Genomic DNA, 13,876 nt, shown 5'->3' on the forward strand with positions numbered 1-13,876 from the left:
GGGTAGTGGGAAGTGTGCTGCTTAGAGGGGAGTCCCAGGCACACTGCAGTTCTTAACTCTGCTGGTCATACAAACAGAGCCATGAGCTTAAAGCCACCAGCGGCCTTGGGCTTGGACAAAAGGAAATGCTGTTTTAGATGCAAGCTAGTATATATAGGGAGGATAAACAACAAGGTCCTACTGTACAGCACAGGGAACTATATTCAATATCTTGTGATAAACCGTAATGGAAAAGAATATGAAAAAGAATATAGATATGTATAACTGAGTCAGCAGTTTGCTGTACAGCAGAAATTAACATAACATTGTAAAGCAATTATAGTTCAATAAAATTAAAAAAAATTTATCGGGGAGACTTTCTCTCTTTTCCCTTGTTCCACCAAGGAAAAGCCAGGCACTCATCACCGTGGTCCATCATTAAGGGGGAGTTTTATTTTATTTCAACCTCTGGGGCTTTATGTGAGTGTTTTTGATGTAAACTTTATTTTCTGTTCTCTGACCGTGGTGTGTTAAAAATCCAGGCTAAAGGCTACCAGGTAATAATGGACATTTCTGTGGCAAATGCTTACTCCAACTTCTGCTTATCTCTTTCTTTATCATTTCTGAACTCTAAAGAATTTCCTCACATTCCAAAATACATTTTTATTTTTTAAGATGTTTTCTACTTAAATGGCTTTATCTGAGTATCCAGTTTACCGTATTGCTGGAAGTGCAAGTTCTATATGCTATATTCTCATCCCTCTTGCTGTAGCAGTTGATAAACCGTGTCATAATCATGTAGTTTTGAATCCTTAGCCAAGCACAGAAAAGGTGGGAGGAGGTAGTATAAAGACTTTTCATTCCGTTTATATTCAAGGGTATTTGAGCTGGAGACACATCATCAGTATTTATTAGCTGTGTGACACTGGGCAAATTACCTAGTTTTTGAGTCTGTTTCTTTACCTGTTAAATGGGATAGTAATGCCTACCTTTTACAGGACTAAAGACCTGATTAAATGAAGCAACCTACAGAAAACCTCCCACTTGGCGTTTCCCATATTAGGCATTCAAATGTTAAGATCATGCTTCCTCTCAAATGCCCAGTGAATTATTCAGTATACACTTGTTTTCCCTTGAGTTCCTCTCTGCAAAGAACTTAAAATACAAAAATCTCAGCCATTTGCTCCATTTGCTCCTGTTTGCTCCTGTCTTCTCTATTTAATATTTAAGCCCTTTTGACAGATACATTGGAAGTGATAGCTTATTCTGCCTTTTCAGTGATGAACTAGAAAGAGAGGTTCACAATTAGGCCAGATGGAAAAAATCTCAATTCAGTGCAGCTTGACAGTTTCAAGGAAGGCACAGATGACTACTTGCCACACTAGGATTTTATTTTCTACCTAATTGCGATGAGTTTTGTACTTCTGTGGATTATAAACAGGATACAGAAGAAACTACTCATTTATTCCCTTTGGCCTTCTAGTTCTTTAAGAGCTAACTCGCAAAGAATGACATTTAAATATAGCCTAGATATACAATTTCTCACTTGCTGTTAATGATGCTTCTTTACCAAACTTTAATTAATTATTATTTTTTTTGCGGTACGCGGGCCTCTCACTGTTGTGGCCTCTCCCGTTGTGGAGCGCAGGCTCCGGACGCGCAGACTCAGCGGCCATGGCTCACGGGCCTAGCCGCTCCGCGGCATGTGGGATCTTCCCGGACCGGGGCACGAACCCACGTCCCCTGCATCGGCAGGCGGACTCTCAACCACTGCGCCACCAGGGAAGCCCCTCTTTACCAAACTTTAAAAAAAAATTTTTTATTGGAGTATAATTGATTTACAATGTGTTAGTTTCAGGTGTACAGAGAAGTGAATCTGTTATACATATATCCACTCTTTTTTAGATTCTTTTCCCATATAGGCCATTACAGTGTATTGAGGAGAGTTCCCTGTGCTATATAGTAGGTCTAGTAGGTCTTTATTAGTTATCTATTTTATATATAGTAGTGTGTGTATCTCAATCCCAATCTTCCAGTTTATCCCTCCCCTCCATCCCCTGGTAACCATAAGTTTATTTTCTACATCTGTAACTCTATTTCTGTTTTGTAGATAAGCTCATTTGTACCTTTTTTTAGATTCCACATATAAGTGATATCATATGATATTTGTCTTTCTCTGTCTGACTTACTTCACTCGGTATGACAATCTCTAGGTCCATCCATGTTGCTGCAAATGGCATTGTTTCGTTCTTTTTTATGGCTGAGTAATATTAGCATTTCATTGTATATATATACCACATCTTCTTTATCCATTCCTCTGTTGATGGACATTTAGGTTGCTTCCATGTCTACCAGACTTGTTACTGTGAAATCACCATAATGATTTATTTATTTTTTGTAGTGAAGATGTGAGGCACTTGAGGGAATTTTATGAAGTCAGTTCTCATTTGTTCACTGTAATCATGAAAAAAATATAGCAAAAAGTGGAAGTAGTTTTAATTTCTCTGTTCACGATGTTTTTTCCTTTAAAACTTAGATGTGTTGTCAAGTATCAGAACTTTTAAGTAGTCTTTTAGGGTAGGAGAGCTGTTCCTTTTACTGCCTTCTTGTGGAATGGGTGAAGAAGAGTGAAATGGGACCAAGGCATGGAAGACAGGGTAGAGGTGGAGGAGGGGTGGGGGGAGAAAGAAGTCTGGGCGTCCATCATCAGTCCCTCAAAAACCAAATTCACCTTTTAACGTAATGGAAATGTTTAGCTGAGTCTTTTTATTTTGCATATGAGAGAACAGAGTGTCAGAGAGGTGACTTATGAATATATAGGATTTATAGCTAGTTAATGGCAAAACCAGGAGCGAAGGATACTCCTGACTCACAGCTACATGATCCAAGCAAGCTCTTTAATCTCCCTAAACTTCCTCTTCAAGTGTTAAAGGGGGTCACGCCTGCTTTAGAAGGTTATGTGGATGAAGTGGAGCTCGTGTGTGTGCTTATGAAGTGCTGATGTATACCAGGTGCTCCATCAATGTTTTTTTCCTTTGTCTCATCTTGACTTACTGTAAATTACTTTTTGGTGTGAACATAATAAGTAGAAAATTGGCAGTAAGCACAGAATTAAATATTTTATGGTCTTCCACTTTTTAACAAAATGCACAGGGTGCAGACTGGAAGTAAAACTTCTTTTGGAAGATTCCCTGAATCATTTTAGCTTGAGAAAATAGAGTTTTATATCATCTTCAGATGCTCTGATTTCAGTCAGTGCATATTATCGCCTTGGGTCAGGTACATCAATTTATACAAAAAGCTGTTGTAACGACTTTTCCTTGCATTTTCTTCTGTGAAGTCCTCTTGTTGTGGGCTTCTGATCTTCACCGAATGTCCTTATAAAAGAAAGGGAATATATCGATAAAGTTTCACACTTCAACTTTCCCCTCAGTGTTTTTCCAGATGAATTCACAGCGCTCTGAGTCTCACCTTTAGGTCTGACCCTCGTCGCAAACAATCTTGACATTTTCCTTTAGCACAACAGCCTGTACCCCAGTAGCCACATTTGAGCTTTACATGACTTCATTTGCCCTTTTAATGAGCACACATTCCAAGCATTGCATCAGTTTAAATGGCTGGCGTGTGTAACTCGACCTTCTCTTGTTTGGGAAAACTCAGTTTTATTGATGACGTTGAGTCCTGGTGTTTGTTTACCACATTTATTGAAAGCACTTTGCTTTGGGCCAGTTTCAGTATGCAAACCAGGACCCATCAACTTGTAAAATAAGTTTTCTCTTCCATCTCTAAAACTGGGGGGTGTAACTAGTTCAATATTTTTCCTGATCAGACCAGAGAAGAATTTACAAACTGAGGATTTGGGACCAGCCTTGTGCTCACTTAGCTATTTCTTTTTCCTTTACTTTAACAATGGGGCTCTAAGAAGAGATAGTGGCTAGATATTTACTTGAGGCATTAATAAACCTTTCTTTCAGAGTTTAAAAGGATTATCAAAAGTTTTATACAGGAAGGGTCCAAGCTGATAGCATGTACAGTAAGGAAAGCTACTTGTCTTATAATATTCCCCATACTATATGTTAAAAACTTCCCTGCTGAAAATGAGCAATAAATTATGGTTTCCCAAGCAGTGAGTATGTAATTAAAATACTTGTGCTACTAAATGAAGACTCTTTTCATATATAGTATTGACAGTAGTGCTTGCCACATAAGAAGCTTTCTGTAAGGATTGGTTGAATAAATGAATGAGAGTTGATATTGAGTGTTTTAATTTGTTGTTGGTTTTGAAAATACAGTTTCATTAGAAGTTTTAATTAAAAGGATAATTTGAGCTAGGGCTCAAGGTGTGGCCTGTGGTCTGTTATAGTCAACATCATCACTAAGTCTCCAGAGAAGAGCCTAGGAGAGGAAGATGGAAAGAGGTTGGCTCCATGGGAAGGATTTTTCCTCTGCCTCCTTCTCTACCTGCTGCTTCAAGAAAAAGGAAACACTTTGACTGTCAGTCACTCAGGCTCTGACCAGCATGGTGTAGATCCTGTTGTTTGACAGAAAGGCTTCCATCCGGTCATCAGCTACAGCATCCCACTCATGTCAACATCTCCTTCACCCTGTCCACCATCCTGGAAGTGGATGCACAGCTTCAATTGATGACGTCATTCCTGTGACTAAATATGATCTCATACAATCCATTCATCAGGTGGAACCCAGAGGAATATGAGGGCATCAGGAAGCTCAGCATGGCAACTGAGAGCCTGTGGCTTCTAGATACCTTTGTTGAGGAGTTCATGGATGTGGATCAGGCACCTACAGGTCTCATGGTTTACGTCAACAGTGAAGGTCCATCAAATACGAGAAGCCACTGTGAGAGGTCCCCATCTGTAACCTGGACATCTTCTTTTCCCCTTTGATGAACAGAGCTTCACACTGCTCCTCGGCCCTTTCATCTAAACAGGTGGCCATCAGGCACAGGTCCAGCCTCTGCATGATGAACCTTCTGGTGCCTGGTGGTTTCCTGTTTGTCCTCAGTGCCTTCAGCTTCTTCCTGTTGGCAGAAAGGCGATGACACTTCTCCTGGGCTGCACCACCTTTCTGCTCATGATGTCTGACTTACTCCTGGCCACTGGCACCCCCTCATCAATGTCTGATTTGTCCTGTCTATCTCAGCCTGCCGGAGACCATGTTCATCACCTACTTGCTGTACCTGGCCCCCACCCATGCCTCGGTAGCTCTATTTTCCGCTCTGCACTGCACCAGCTCAAGAAAATGCTGCCCTGTTGCACCCCAGAAAGGAAATAAGGGTCTAGGTCTCACCCCCGCTCGCCTGCCTGGCCTGAAGCAGCCAGTGGAGTTGGTAGGGAAGTTGCCAGATACCGGAGAGGCTGAGTTAAATGGATGCCCTGCATCAGCAAGGGCCAGTAGAGATGTGAGACTCAGAAGCAGCACTTGGTGGGCTTGTGGGTGCTGTTGAGCCACATGACGGGTACCCTTCTCTTTCACCTCTCCCTGCTCTTCTCGGCCTCTTCCATCATCATGGTCATTGTCTTCTGGAGCCCCTCAGCAGGTGTCCACGTGCCAACCCTCGTCTGGAGCTTCTCTTGCCTCTGGAAACTGGTCAGGCGCTCATGCCTGACCAGATCCCAGCCCCCAGCCCTGGCAACCACCTTGTTTTTTAACCCAGTCCTTCTATGCAGTTTCAGACCAGGCCTGGATCGTCCTCTGTGCTCTCCAGAAGTCTCGTCTTTGTCCCTGCGTGCCGTCGGCTCCCCTCAGCCAGCCCTGGAGCTCTCTCTGGCTCCTCAGGAGTCAAGTTCCTGGACTTCTTTTGTTGAATCATCTCCCACCAACCCTTTTGCAGGGGGGGAAAAAAAAGGGACAATTCGACTTTTTTGTTTTTGAAGGTATATTTTTAGTAAAATTTAACTAAGCCTTTAATAATTTTATAGTTACTAATTTTTGCAAAGAATGACCTAGGAATTTTCCTTAAGTAAAACACTTGTGTTTGGTAGTGGAAATTAAGGATATAAGCAGTATTCCTGGGGAAACATTAAAAAAAAAACATTAATCAGTAACACAGTGTGATTTTTGGTATGCCAGTGTTAGTTACCTACTTCTTAAATAGGTCCTAAAGACCTACCAATGTATCAAAATAAGAAAACAGTATCCAGGAACTTCCTTGGTGGCACAGTGGTTGGGAATCCTCCTGCCAGTGCAGGGGATACAGGCTCGAGCCCTGGGCCGGGAAGATCCCACATGCCGCAGAGCAACTAAGCCCCTGTGCCACAACTACTGAGCCCGCGTGCCACAACTGCTGAAGCCCGCGTGCCTAGAGCCCGCAACAGAAGCCACTGCAGTGAGAAGCCTGCGCACTGCAATGAAGAGTAGACCCTGCTCTCCGCAACTAGAGAAAGCCTGCACAGCAACAAAGACCCAGCACAGCCAAAAATTAAAAAAAAAAAAAGGAAGAAAACAGTACCCATTAATATGTTACATAATTCAGAATGACCATTATTTTCTCTGTATTAGCTGGAAGTTTCCCTGTTTTTTCCTTGAATTATCATGGTTTCATTGCTCAAAATGCATTACAGTAGTTCTGCTTAACCCTTTTTCTGCAAAGTCCATATTTTGGGCCCTTGATAATGATTTCATATGGCATAAAATATTAATTTTCTTGGTGATTGAATTGGTTACAAATTCCTTAGTAGTCAACATTCATGGATTCACAATAAAAGTGAAGATGTGAAGGAAAGTAAGGAAGAGTACATTTGTCTATATTATTGTAAAATTTTAGTTAATGCTTTTATAGAAATGCATTGTTTGGTTACTTAAGGCTTTTCTACCATTTTATTATACAAATACAAAAATGTTGAAAGGATTATGCAGGGAATACCATATACCCACTCCTTACCTTCTACAGTTTTAAAATATTTGCTTCATCACACATGGATCATCTATCCAGCCTTCTGTTTATTCATGAATCCATCTTTTTGCTGCATTTCAGACTGATGTGCAGACAGCACATGCATACCAATAACTGGCATTCAGTATTTGTTCATGGTGTTTTGTTGCTTTTAAATTTAAAATAAATGTAGCATTCACTGTGTTTTGACAGATGTGTAATATAAATCCATGTAACCCAAACTCTTATGAAGATATAAACCATGACTTGAAAAAGTATCCTCCTACCCCTTCCCCTCAGCCCACTTGAATATCACACCCCAGCCGTTCTGGAGACCACTCTTCTGAGTTTTTTTTTTAAATCACAGATTAGTATTTTTTATTCTAGAACATATCTCGAAACATACGGTATGTACTCTGTGGTGTAAGGCTTCTTTCACTTAGCATAATGTTTCGCGGTTTCATCTGTATTGTTACGTATATCAGTAATTCACTCCTTTTTATTAATAAGTTGTATTACATCATATGAAACCCACCAAGGTTTATCTATTTCCTGTTTCCCATTTTTGGCTATTATGAGTAAAGCTGCTGAGAACAAGCCATTTACTTGCTGGGTATTTCCATCTGATTAACTCAGGAGCTTAAAAGTTAGTATATTCAAAATTGAGGTTACCCAGCTGTGTCTTCTCCCCAAGTCCCTGTGTCAGTGAATGGCACCACCCTTTAAAGTGCTGTCAAAGTCATAACCTTGACTGCTTCGTGTCCCTGAGCTCTCACACATCATCACATACAAAGTCCTGCCAGTACTGTCTTCATCACATTTACTCACTTTGCCATAGTGCCGAATCACGATCCTGTTTGAAGCCATCACCATTTTCATCTGGATTGCCACAGTAACCTCCTAACTAGTTTCCTTTCCACCTCTCTTGGCTCTCCCTCTATTACTTTCTCCACACTACTGTCAGGGATCTTTGAAAAAAGCACACGTTAGATCATGTTACTTACCTATTGAAAAATGTCTGGTTGTTTCCCATTGCTCTTAGGATAAAAAAAGTAAAATCCTTACCATAGTTTGCAAGGCTCTGCATGATTTGACTCTTGTCTCTTCCCTGGTTCTCATCTTTCTAACCACACTGAGTTTGCACGTCGCATAATGCTTCGCGCCTTAGGCTTTATCCTCCTCTGTCTTGGCTCAGTCTCTCTAATCAGGTCATTCCCGTTGACCCACAGTTCTGTTCTGGTGTCTCCCATTTTAAAGACAGAGAAAAACTGCCTGTATTAGTTGGGATTAGAATTGTCTGTGGCAGCAGAAAATCAAAGCAAAGCAAAATGATTGTTTTTTTGTTTTTTTGCGGTACGCAAGCCTCTCACTGTTGTGGCCTCTCCCGTTGCGGAGCGCAGGCTCAGCGACCATGGCTCATGGGCCCAGCTGCTCCGCGGCATGTGGGATCTTCCTGGACCGGGGCATGAACCCGCGTCCCTTGCATCGGCAGGCGGACTCTCAACCACTGCGCCACCAGGGAAGCCCCAAAATGATTGTTTTTAAAATAAGTTGGAAGATGATTTCTCCTGGAAGAATTGTGTAGCAGGACAGTGCAGGTCTGGGGTGGTGCCAGTGCTCCCCCAAGACCTCAGTAAACCAGATTGATTCTCCCTGTACAGTTTCCCACTCGTAGGTTATGGCCTTTTTATCTTCATAATCCAAGTTGGAACTTCAGAAATCACAGTCCAATCAGCAGAATGGAAGAAAGGACAAAAGACATCCACTCATTGGATGATGAGATTTCTCAGAATCTGCTAACATTTCCCTGGGCAGAACTGAGTTACCTGGCCACACCTATTTTTCAAGGAAGGCAGCTAAAAATCGGAGGTTCTAATTTGGGGAAAGTGGACAACTGGGGTAGGTATTTGCCATTGCCATACCTCCCTAGACCCCCACATTCCCCTCCAGCCACCGTCGTGTTTTTCTGTTTCTTTTTAGAATCAAAACTTGAAAGAGTTGTCTATTAATGATATTCTACTTGTTCAAAGCCCCTTCTCTTCTCAACTCACCCCAACTCCTGTGCTCACCCCAGTTGGTTGTGTCAAGGTTACCTGTGATCTCGGTGTTTCAAGAATATAAGGAATATGTACAAGTCTTATCTGATGTCATTTCTCAGTAGCTTTCAGTTCTTTTTCCCTTGAAGGACTTTCTCTGTATGTGGATCAGTCTTGAGCTTTTCATTCATCTTCTGTGACTTCATCGTCTGCCATCCTTCTGGAAACTCATTACCCTCTTATTTTTTCAGCATCTCCTATTCTACCCAATGCGTGAATGCTGGAATTTCTCAAGGTTTAGTTTTTCTGTTTTTTAATTGTAGTAATAGATACAAAGCATAAAATTTACCATAAAAATGTCACCATTTTTAAGTGGCATTAAGTATAGTCACATTGTTGTGCAACCATCCTCACCATCCACATGTAGTACTTTTTCAGCTTCCCAAAGTGAAACTCTGTAACCATTAAACAATAACTAGCCATTTTGCCCACCCCCACTTCCTTACAACTACCTTCCTACTTTGTCCCTTTGAATTCTCAAGGCTGGTTTTGCATCTAAATTGGGAGCACTGTGGGAATTCCCCCGCAGTCCAGTGGTTAGGGCTCCACACTGTCAGGCTGAGGGCCTAGGTTCAGTCCCTGGTCGGGGAACTAAGATCCCATCCTACAAGCCGAGTGGCATGGCCTAAATAAATAAATAAAAATAAATTGGGAGCACCTTTATCTCTTCTTTGTGCCCTTCCTGTGCGAGACCCTCAGTTTCCATGACCTTAAATATCATCTGTAGAATTGCAAATTTATATTTTTGATCAGATTTTTTCCCTTCAATCACTAGGTTCTTAAAGCTTTAGCTTGGTATTTCCACTTGGATGGAAATCCACTTCAACAGCTCATAGACTTTAAAAAAAATATAACTTGTCTAAAACTTTTATTTTCTCAGTCTCATTTGTTCTTCTCCTTTCTTCCAAGCTCAGCTATCCAGTTATTTAAACCAGAGACATGCCTGATAACTTAATAACTTCCTTTTCCTCCACCCCCCACCCCCCAATCAAATCAGTCATTAGGCTTCTGAGTTCTACCCTCAGTACATGTTGATTTGATTCACTTTTCTTCATTCTACCTTCCTAACCTTCACCATGCTCCCATCATCTCTTGCCTGACAATTGCAATGTCCTCCTAACTCATCTCTCTCCTCCCAGCCCGGATCCCTTCGATGTGTTCTTTTAAACACAAATAGAGTCATGTTCCTCCAAGTCTTAAAACCCTTCATTGCCTTCCTAGTACTCTTAGAATAAGATCTAAACTCCTTACCATGGCTTTCCAGGCTTTGATGAGTTGGCCCTTACTGTCCTCTCCACCTCACGCGTTGCCACTTTCTCCTTCCAGTCTGGTCTTCTTTCAGTTCCTTTAACACCGAGTTCCCTCCTGCTTCAGGGCTTTTGGGCTGTGTGGTACTCCCCTCCTGCAATGTTCTGTATGTATTTTTTACATCCTTCAGGACTTGGCTTAAATGACCCTTCAGAGACCCGGAGGGATTGCCCCAGCCAATATTAAGTAGAAACCCTCTTATTGTTCTGATTCAGAGCATCCTGTTCTTTTTTAAACCACCCCCCCCCGCCATGTTAAACAATGATTTCTTCCCCTTCTTTCTTCATTTCCCCCAGTAGGTTTATTTTATTATTATTTAAAAAAAATTGTTCCTTTTCCCCAGTAGATTGTAAATGTTACCAGGGACTGTTTAAATTCTATTCCCTATGACATACCTAATGTTTAACACAATGACTGACACACATTTGGCAGGCAGTACATATTTGTAAATGAATGAAAGCCGATCCCTCTTCTTGGCATGGTTTGTGTTACCCCCTTGTGTTACCCCCTTGTGTTACCCCCATGGTTTGTGTTACCATGCTTCATATCGTGGCTCACTTTTTTGAAGGCTGCCTTCCCTGATTAATAGACTACATGGCATCTCTGTATCAGATGGTATCATTGCAACTTTTAAGTTTCTTTCTTGAAAATTCTTATGCTTTCTAATTATACATTGGGCAGGGTTGTTTGTTTCCCCGACTGTACTGTCAGCCTCATGAGAGCAGTGGCCGTGGCTGTTTTCATCAATCATTGTTTCCCATCAGATGAGCATCTTGCTCCACACTCATCTTGTTTCGTAAATGAGCTCATAGTGGTGAAAATATACCTCACCAACTGGTTGACATTTCATACTATGATAGTTATATACCATTTTATCAGATGTGACTAGGTGCTGGAGATTGAGGATATATGGAGAGAATCTTAATTTCTTGAAACCAGAATTTGGAGAGTTGAGTGATTTTTAATTGGATTCTCCTTAGATGTTAAGAACCTAAAAATTTGCAAGAGAAAAACTGTTTGGAACTTTCATCCTGAGCATCACATGAAGACATCTGAAATATTGCCAAGTGCAATTCTTCACTGTTGAGGATTAATGAAATCCTGGTCCATCTGCATGTTTGTCTTTCCACGTCTCCCTTGTGACATCATTAGTGAGCTTAAGCCTCCAGAGAAGCTTCTTTGGAAATTTTCATAATCAATTAAATTCATTTTTGCAATGTGTAAATTCTTTGAATGTTACTCATAACTTTTTATGGGCACCACACATTTTCCTATATCAGAAAGATTTAAAATTACTTTTGCAGAAAAATACATTTGGAGTACAGTAGATATTTTCTACCATGCCATATAAATTCAGTGGGGTAACACTTTATTTTTCTGGCATGTTCTTGGAAGGAATGATTTCCAGCATTAATTCAGGAAAGTCTAGTGGTTTTAAAAATCCTACCATGTGCAAGGGGATTTGCCTATCACCTTGTGTTAATTGGCCTCAGTTTCCCAACAGCTTTTAGCCCTAGGCCTCTCCACCATATACCCTCAACCAAAAGTCAGGTGCTGGGCTATAAAGCTGTCTGTTCATTCCTTCTTCCTAAGATCAAAGCCTAGCTAGTTATAAAATGCCCGGGGCCCCAGCTTTTCTGATTCTGGTAGAAGTACTGTTTATTCACTCTTTTGAGTATTACCACAGTCCTGATATTTTTCCTTGAACCCATTTCAGGTAAACAGAAGACGAATGGATCACTTGCTGGTTATATTTGGCATACAGCGTGTTTAGTTTAGGCCATATCATATTCATTCAGACAGTGATTTTGATATAAATGATGTGTCTGCCAACATTTTAAAATTAAGGAGATTTTACATAACCAGTCTGTTTTGGTAGCTTTTCTTGAAAAATCTGGAAGGCTGGCTGTTTTGGGCCGGCTCCTGCACATGCTAGTTGGAGCTGGTGATATCAAGCAACCACCTTGGACAGGACAGGTGGTCTCCTGTTTGGTACACCCTGTACCACTCCCTGTTGTTTCCCTGACACTGAGGTCAAGTGTCAGTTACCATTTATCCTTGTTGTACTATTGGTTTTCTCATGGTACAATAAAATAACTCTTGTACCCCTGTCTGTCAGTCTAGGGGAAATGTGAGTGAGGGGTAGACAGTGAATTCCAAGAAAATGAGAGAAGGTATATTTCTTTGGGGAAATGAATAACTTTTATATGTCTATTTTTTTCTTTTGTGGAATGTATATTTGAATTAAAAGCATGCACTATGCCCCTTCATTGTTAACAGTTCCTTTCCTGGTTCCTATAGACATACGAATCAGGGACTTTGGATTAGATGTATGATCCTATAAAAAGAAAGTGACTCCACCTTTGGGTCCCTCAGAGGACAGTATATTGATCTCCTCGAAGCTTATGACTCCCTTGGAGTGAAATTCCCAGGTATCCTGCCTGTGACTTGTCAAGAGGGTAGCTGTTTCTGGCTTTCCCAATAATTAGGCCTTATAGGACGTGGCAAGTTCAGTATAAGTAAAACAAACTTTGCCGTAAGGATTGTATATTATAAAAAGGGGATTGAACCATTTTTAAAAATAGTAATGTCACATAACTGGTTTAAGAGAGACAATACAGCAGCTCTGAGGAGGGAAAGATTACATCTGATTGAGGGGATCTTGAAGTTGCTTTTATGTTTCGCCTTGAACAACGGGTAGAAAATCAGCAGCAGGAGACAGTGAAACCGTAGAACAGTTTGAATAAAGCAAAAAAATTGTAGGGATCAGGTGTGGATAGGACAGTGGCTAGAGGTGTTGATGAAAGTAGAGGAAACTGAGGAAAAGCAAAACCAAAAAGGTGGGTTGAGGCCTGGTTATGGACAGTCTTAAACGCTAGGCCAAGAAGTTTGCACCTAACTTAAGGGATAATGAATAAGCACTGGCTGACTTTTGAATTAGGGGAGGGACTTATCAGAGCCTATGACTTGAAGGGGAAAAGGCTGGAAGTGCTGCCACCAGTGGTGAAAGAGAGAGAATCACTAGGTCTGTGCAGCTTCTTGGTTATGGTAGTGTGGGGGGATGGGCAGCGGGGAGGGAGGAGCTGGAGGGGAGGGGTGGGGATAAGGTTTTGAACAGATGGAGTCGAGTATGGATGTCCGAAGGAGGACCTGGTTTGGGAGGCGTATCCGATAGGATGCTTTCAGTTTCAAGTAACAGGTTGGCTCCGACAACATGAACATGTGTGGGCTTACGTTACTGAAGAGTGCAGAGATAAGTGGGCTTCAGGAATGGTTGATCAAGAAGCTTCATGATGTCATCCAAAGCTCAGATGTTCCCTGACTCTCAGCTCTGCCTTCCACATGGGTGGCTTTATCCGGAAGCTGATCCTCCTCATGGTCACGGGTGGCAGCCCGGAGGAGTCGGGCTCCATTTGTCTTCGTTCACATCTAGTGGGATAGAGAAAATGTTTTCAGAAATTCTCTTACAAAAGCCTGAAAGCTTCATTCTCAAAAGCTTCCGTTAGACCACTTCCCACTTGTCTTTGGCCCAAATTAGATTACATGACTGACTATTCTTTTTATTAATTGTGGTATAAAATTTAATATCTTAACCTTTTTT

The 13,876-nt window shown here is 41.3% G+C and overlaps 1 protein-coding gene and 1 pseudogene across 1 annotated transcript in view; both read left to right on the forward strand.

Annotated features, from left to right (window-relative positions):
• BICC1 (BicC family RNA binding protein 1) overlaps positions 1–13,876 on the forward strand; it is a 204,313-nt gene that overhangs the window by 44,444 nt on the left and 145,993 nt on the right. The gene's annotated exons all lie outside the window — the stretch shown is intronic.
• Positions 4,213–8,738, forward strand: LOC149747222 (5-hydroxytryptamine receptor 3E-like; annotated as a pseudogene).

The sequence above is a fragment of the Delphinapterus leucas genome, chromosome 16 (genome assembly GCF_059928025.1).
Source record: "Delphinapterus leucas isolate spDelLeu-1000000601 "Yukka" chromosome 16, BTC_Dleu_Yukka2, whole genome shotgun sequence".
Taxonomy (NCBI): Eukaryota; Metazoa; Chordata; class Mammalia; order Artiodactyla; family Monodontidae; genus Delphinapterus; species Delphinapterus leucas.